At 40.6% G+C, this 6,311-nt stretch overlaps 1 non-coding gene across 1 annotated transcript; it reads left to right on the plus strand.

The window, feature by feature from the left end:
• The first annotated feature begins 5,922 nt into the window (after positions 1-5,922).
• Positions 5,923-6,058, plus strand: LOC126014789 (small nucleolar RNA SNORA51). Its single transcript, XR_007497782.1, has one exon. It is a non-coding gene; the product is annotated as a small nucleolar RNA SNORA51 (small nucleolar RNA).
• Positions 6,059-6,311: the final 253 nt, after the last annotated feature.

Genomic DNA, 6,311 nt, shown 5'->3' on the forward strand with positions numbered 1-6,311 from the left:
CTACGTACCCCTTGATTAATATAAAATGTCCGTCTTTGTCCCTTACAACCTTCCTGAGTATAAAGTTTGCATTATCTGATATTAGTATGGCCACTCCAGCTTTTTTATGGGTGTTGTTTGCTTGGATAACTTTTCTCCAGCCTTTTATTTTGAGTCTATGTTTGTTCTGACTATTCAGGTGCGTTTCTTGTAGGCAGCAGAAGGTTGGATTGAGTTTTTTGATCCATTTAGCCACTCTGTGTCTCTTAACTGGTGCATTTAGTCCATTGACGTTGAGAGAAAGAATTGTCCTGGGATTTAACGCCATCTTTATTTCAAAATTTGGTGTGTCTTTTGGGTAGTCTTGTCTTAGATTAGGTCTTTCAGTTTTTCTCTTAAGACTGGTTTTGTGTCTGTGAAGTTTCTGAGCTGTTTTTTGTCTGTGAAACCATGTATTCTTCCATCAAACCGGAAAGTGAGTTTTGCTGGGTATAGTATTCTGGGTGAAGCATTCATTTCATTCAGTCTTGTCACAATATCCCACAACTGCTTTCTGGCATTGAGCGTTTCTGGTGACAGGTCTGCTGTAAATCTCAGGGAAGCTTGCTTGAACATGATTTCCCCTTTTGATCTTGCTGTTTTCAGAATTCTGTCTCTATCTGTGGGATTTGTCATTGTGACTAGGATGTGTCTTGGGGTGGTTTTTCTGGGGTCTCTTTTGGTTGGTACTCTTCGGGCATGCAGGATTTGATCACATATATTCTTTAGCTCTGGGAGTTTCTCTTTAATGATGTTCTTGACCATTGATTCTTCCTGGAAATTTTCTTCCTGGGTCTCTGGGACTCCAATGATTCTTAAGTTGTTTCTGTTGATCTTATCATAGACTTCTATTTTCGTCTGTTCCCATTCTTTGACTAATTTTTCCATTGTCTGCTCATTTGCTTTAAGTTTTTTGTCCAATCTCTCCTGCTGTATGGAATTGTTATGTATCTCATCTTCCACAGCACCAAGTCTATTCTCAGCTTCTGATACCCTGTCCCAGAGCTTATCCATTTTGTCATTCACTTCGTTTACTGAGTTTTTCAGGCCTGTTAGTTGACATGTTATTTCAGTTTGGAGTTTTGTCATTTCTGCCTTCATATTTTCTTGGTTCTTATTAGTGTTCTGTTCAACTCGATCCATGGTTTCTTGGAGTCTGTTGAGCACCTTCCATATTGCTAGTCTAAAGTCCTTATCTGAGAGGTTGATTAGTTGTTCAGTCATTATCTGGTCCTCAGAATTGTCATCTTCATTCTCTATGTCTGATGCTGGCCTGCGCTGTTTCCCCATTGTCACATTTGTATTGTGGGTTTTTCTACGTGTGTTGTAGTGGTATTCATTGTCTATATGATGTAGGCAGCACACTCCTCTGGCTCCTCCCTTTCTGGATGGGCTGACTTGCCTCTAAGGGAGGGGAGTCCTCCGTGGATGAAGCCTCACACTGGGTCAAATCTTAGGCCCGAGCATGTAACAGAGAAGACAGTCCAGAGAGAAATGTTTGCTTCTGTGATATAGCGCCGTTCTTAGTGTGATTTTTCCTTCTTGTTGCAATGGAGTTCTTTCCTTAGAAAGAGTGCACGGCCGCGTAGCGAAGCGGAGCGGCCGTGCTCCTCTGAGCCTCTTTTTGCCCCACTCGCAAGAGTTTCACGCAAGAGGACAGTAGACAGACATAGACAGGTCACACTCACAGTCTTTCACAGCTGAGCCCCACTGGGCCGGTGTACTTTCGCGGATTTTCCCGCCTGGTGTCACACACAGGGAGCCAGCTTTTGCAAAGGATAGCCGGTTTTTATGCTCTGAAGTCCCTCCCTGAAAATGGCGTCTGGGCGAGCGAGGTTTCTGGAGGCTCTTTTTGCCCCACTCGCAAGAGTTTCACGCAAGAGGACAGTAGACAGACATAGACAGGTCACACTCACAGTCTTTCACAGCTGAGCCCCACTGGGCCGGTGTACTTTCGCGGATTTTCCCCGCCTGGTGTCACACACAGGGAGCCAGCTTTTGCAAAGGATAGCCGGCTTTTATGCTCTGAAGTCCCTCCCTGAAAATGGCGTCTGGGCGAGCGAGGTTTCTGGAGGCTCTTTTTGCCCCACTCGCAAGAGTTTCACGCAAGAGGACAGTAGACAGACATAGACAGGTCACACTCACAGTCTTTCACAGCTGAGCCCCACTGGGCCGGTGTACTTTCGCGGATTTTCCCCGCCTGGTGTCACACACAGGGAGCCAGCTTTTGCAAAGGATAGCCGGCTTTTATGCTCTGAAGTCCCTCCCTGAAAATGGCGTCTGGGCGAGCGAGGTTTCTGGAGGCTCTTTTTGCCCCACTCGCAAGAGTTTCACGCAAGAGGACAGTAGACAGACATAGACAGGTCACACTCACAGTCTTTCACAGCTGAGCCCCACTGGGCCGGTGTACTTTCGCGGATTTTCCCCGCCTGGTGTCACACACAGGGAGCCAGCTTTTGCAAAGAAAAAGAACTTTTTCACTTAACATACTATCATGGGAGTAGCTACAGCTCTGTACACGCTCATTTTCAAACCCCAAGATCTTTTTAAGGTGCCAGGAAACTTTCTGCTCAGTTGTTGATGACAATCAGTCCTTGTAGATATCTTGGTATTTCAACAGATCATAGGACAAAGTCTAGGATAGAGTCTTTTGTTATCGTTCTAGAAAATATGCTCCCTCACGTTTTTTGTAATCATTCTTCTGCAATTAGTGATCTTGGTTTTTGCACAGATCCTAGGTCAAAGACTAGGATAGAGTCTTTTCTTATATCTCCAGAAGTTCTGCTCAGTCATGGTTGTCAAGATCAGAACTCTGAGGTTAAAAGTCGTGGTTTTTTACAAATCCTAGGCAAAAAGCCTAGGCTATGATCTTCTTATTCATCCCAGGAAAAGTTCTGCCCAGTAATGGTTGTAAATATCTGTCTTCTGTAATTAGTGATATTGGTTTTGCTCAGATCAAAGGATGGCATGTCTTCTGAATTCATCTTACCATCAGGTGATTAGATAAGGCAGCCTGCTTGCTCTTGGATCAAGTTTTTGCTGTTTTCTTGTTGTCAGATTGTTTTGTCAACCTGTTGTCATTTGGTGCCAGAGCAGTTTTGGGAAACCCCAGGGGAAGTTTTGTTCCTGATGTTGCTGTAGAGAGGTGTGTCGTATCTTTTTTGGGATATAGGTTTCAGAGTTGGATGGTCATTGTACAATCATATGGAGTCAGGTCCTCATGACACATGTTCAGGTTGGGAGGTGCCCCTGTATTATAAAGTGTAAGGGCTCTTATCCCTAGTAGAATAGAGTTTGTTTCTATACATAAGATCCCCCGTCTTTTTTAGTATGCCTATGCAAAAGGTAATGGAGCCATATTATATTTTTGGTGTATGGGGGGCTAATATTGACAGGTTCTGTTTTTGACCTGGGCTTTTATCCCAAGCAGGACTTTTTTTTATAGAATTTTATACCAAAGAGAACCAAATTAAGTGAAATTAACAATTATAAATATAAAATTGAAAAAAGATTAAAAAGTTAGTAGTTAAAAAAGGATGGAGGAAACTACCCATTCCTTTGAAAATAAACACATTATGAGCTATCACTATTAAGAATAATATAGATATCCCCATTAAGTATTTTTTGATATTCTTGTTGGGGGAGTTCCAGGGCACATTTTCATCTCACATCAGAGACTTGTTGAGTTTGAGACGTGGTTTGCAGCAGGCCATGAATAGGCATGTCAGGCCATGAATAGGCATCTTCATTAAAGGGAGATTCAGTAGGCCCACCAGATGAATACCTGGATTTCCCTGGCATGAGAACTGAGAAAACCCCATGGGATTCCTCATAAGACCTACTGTGGAGGCTTTGCCCCTGCGTGGAGAGTTGAGTAATTCCTTAAGAGATAATTTTGAGATTTGTGTTATGGTACCAATTTATAATCTCGTCATATATTTTGGCCTTAAAAGGAGTTCTGAAGGAGGAAGGATAATATATAAGAAGGGCTATATGCATGATAGGCATGATTGTTTACAATATAGGTTCAATTCTATGATTTTAAGCGCAAGAAACTATCAAAGGGATTGATAGTAGAGGTATGTAATCTCTAAAATCAAATTGAGGAGGAAGTAGAAAGCCTACATAGGTCCATCCTGCACAAGGATTGAAAAAACGATAAAAACAACAACTTTAAATATTTAAGACACATCTTAAAATTTGGAAAACCAACAGAAAAGGAACCGGAACACAAGAAGAAAAAATATAAACATAGAAGTCAGAGCAGAAACCAACAATATATAAACAAGAAATCAATACAAAAATTGATGAAATTAGGAGCTGGTTATTTGAAAGAAAAAACAAGGTAACCAATTGTTGGCAAAAATAACACAGAAGAAAAAGGGAAAATGCTTGAATATAGTAGATCAGAAATTAAAGGGCTGAGCAGCCAGAGTGGTGGTGTAAGTGTTAGGGTGTCTGCCTTACACACACTAATCTAGCAGGGACCACAGTTTAATCCCATAGTGTCCCATAATGGGGCCCTGGTCCAGTAGTGATTTCTGAGTACATAGCCAAGAGTAACCCCTGAGTGTCACCTGGTGTGACCAAAAAAAATATATTAACTGGCTGAAAATACAAGAGTATGCTAACTAATCCAAGATATTATGAGTTTATTATTAATATTTGTACTTTTTAAGCTAGATAAACTAGAAAATTATGGAAACATCATCTCCCAAAACTGAGTGAGGGTGGACATCTTAAATAGGTTAATCATTATCAAGAAAATTGTAAAAGTAATTAAGAAATTATCAAAGGACTGGAGTGATAGCACAACATTTAAGGCATTTGTCTTGCAAACGGCTGGCCCAGGATGGACCCTGGTTCTATACCCAGCATCCTATGTTGTCCCCCAGGAAACTGACAGGACTGATTTCAGGTTGCATAACCAGAAGTAACCCTTGAGTGCCACTGGATGCGGCCCAAAAAACTAAAGAAAACAAAAGCAAAAAAGAAATAAGAGAACAAAAAGAGATAAAGAAAGAAAGAGAGAGAAAGAAAGAAAAAGAAAGAATGCAAGCAAGAATGCAAGAAAGATGAAAGAAATATAAAGAAAGAAAGAATGAAGGAAGGAAGAAAAGAAGGAAGGAAGAGAAAGGAAGGATGGAAAGAAAAACAAAGAAAAGACAAGAAAGAAAAGAAAAAAGAAAAAGGAAAGAAAAAGTTAGAAAGAATGAATGAGAAGAAAGAAAGAATGAAAGAAAAGAAAGGAAAGAAAGAAAGAAAGAAAGAAAAAGAAGGAAGGAAGGAAGGAAGGAAGGAAGGAAGGAAGGAAGGAAGGAAGGAAGGAAGGAAGGAAGGAAGGAAGGAAGGAAAAAGGAAGGAGAAAGGAAGGAAGAAGGGAAGAAAAGAAGGGGAAGGAAAGAAGGGAAAGAAGGAAAAGAAGGGAAAAAGAAGGAAAAGAAGAGAAAAAGAAGGAAAAAAGAAAAGAAGGGAAAGAAAGAAAGAAAGAAAGAAAGAAAGAAAGAAAGAAAGAAAGAAAGAAAGAAAGAAAGAAAGAAAGAAAGAAAAGAAAGAAAAAAGGAAGGAAGGAAGGAAGGAAGGGAGGAAGGGAGGAAGGGAGGAAGGGAGGAAGGGAGGGAGAAAGAAAGAGAGAAAGGAGAGAAAGACGAACTACCACAGAATAAGTCTAGGACCAGAGGAGTTTATAGGTTATTTTTATCCAACATTCAAAGAATAGTTACTACAATATCGATGAGACTCTTTAAAATATGGAAAAGGGGACCTTAAAATATCATGGTGGTATGGTGTTTGCCTTGCATGCAGAAGGACAGTTGTTCGAATTCAGGCATCCCATGTGGTCACCTGAGCCTACCAGGAGTGATCCTTGAGAACTGCTGGGTGTGACCCAAAAAGAAAAGTTAAGACCTTCCAATTCTTACCACAGGCTGTGTTCTTTACACTGACTGTATAGAAATAGGAGGTGTTGTAAATGCACCTCAACATATACACCTCAACACAGGCCCTTTGCCTGGTTTGTATTGTGAATTGGGGGACAAAAAAAAAAAAAAGAATAACTCCTGAATAAATCCTAAAACCTAATGGAAACTGGAAACAGTCTTTGTTGGCAGGGATGAACTGACAAAGAAAATTTCATCCACTGCTGGTGAAAATGCTCCCTGGTTCAAACCCTATGGAAAACAGTACGGAAGGTTCTCAATAAACTAAGAATTGATCTGCCGTATTATAAGGCAATTCCACATTTGTTTATCAATTCCCAAGACAGAAAAAATTTCATCCAAAAGCATTTATTT

Source organism: Suncus etruscus, chromosome 7, assembly GCF_024139225.1.
Source record: "Suncus etruscus isolate mSunEtr1 chromosome 7, mSunEtr1.pri.cur, whole genome shotgun sequence".
Classification (NCBI taxonomy): Eukaryota; Metazoa; Chordata; class Mammalia; order Eulipotyphla; family Soricidae; genus Suncus; species Suncus etruscus.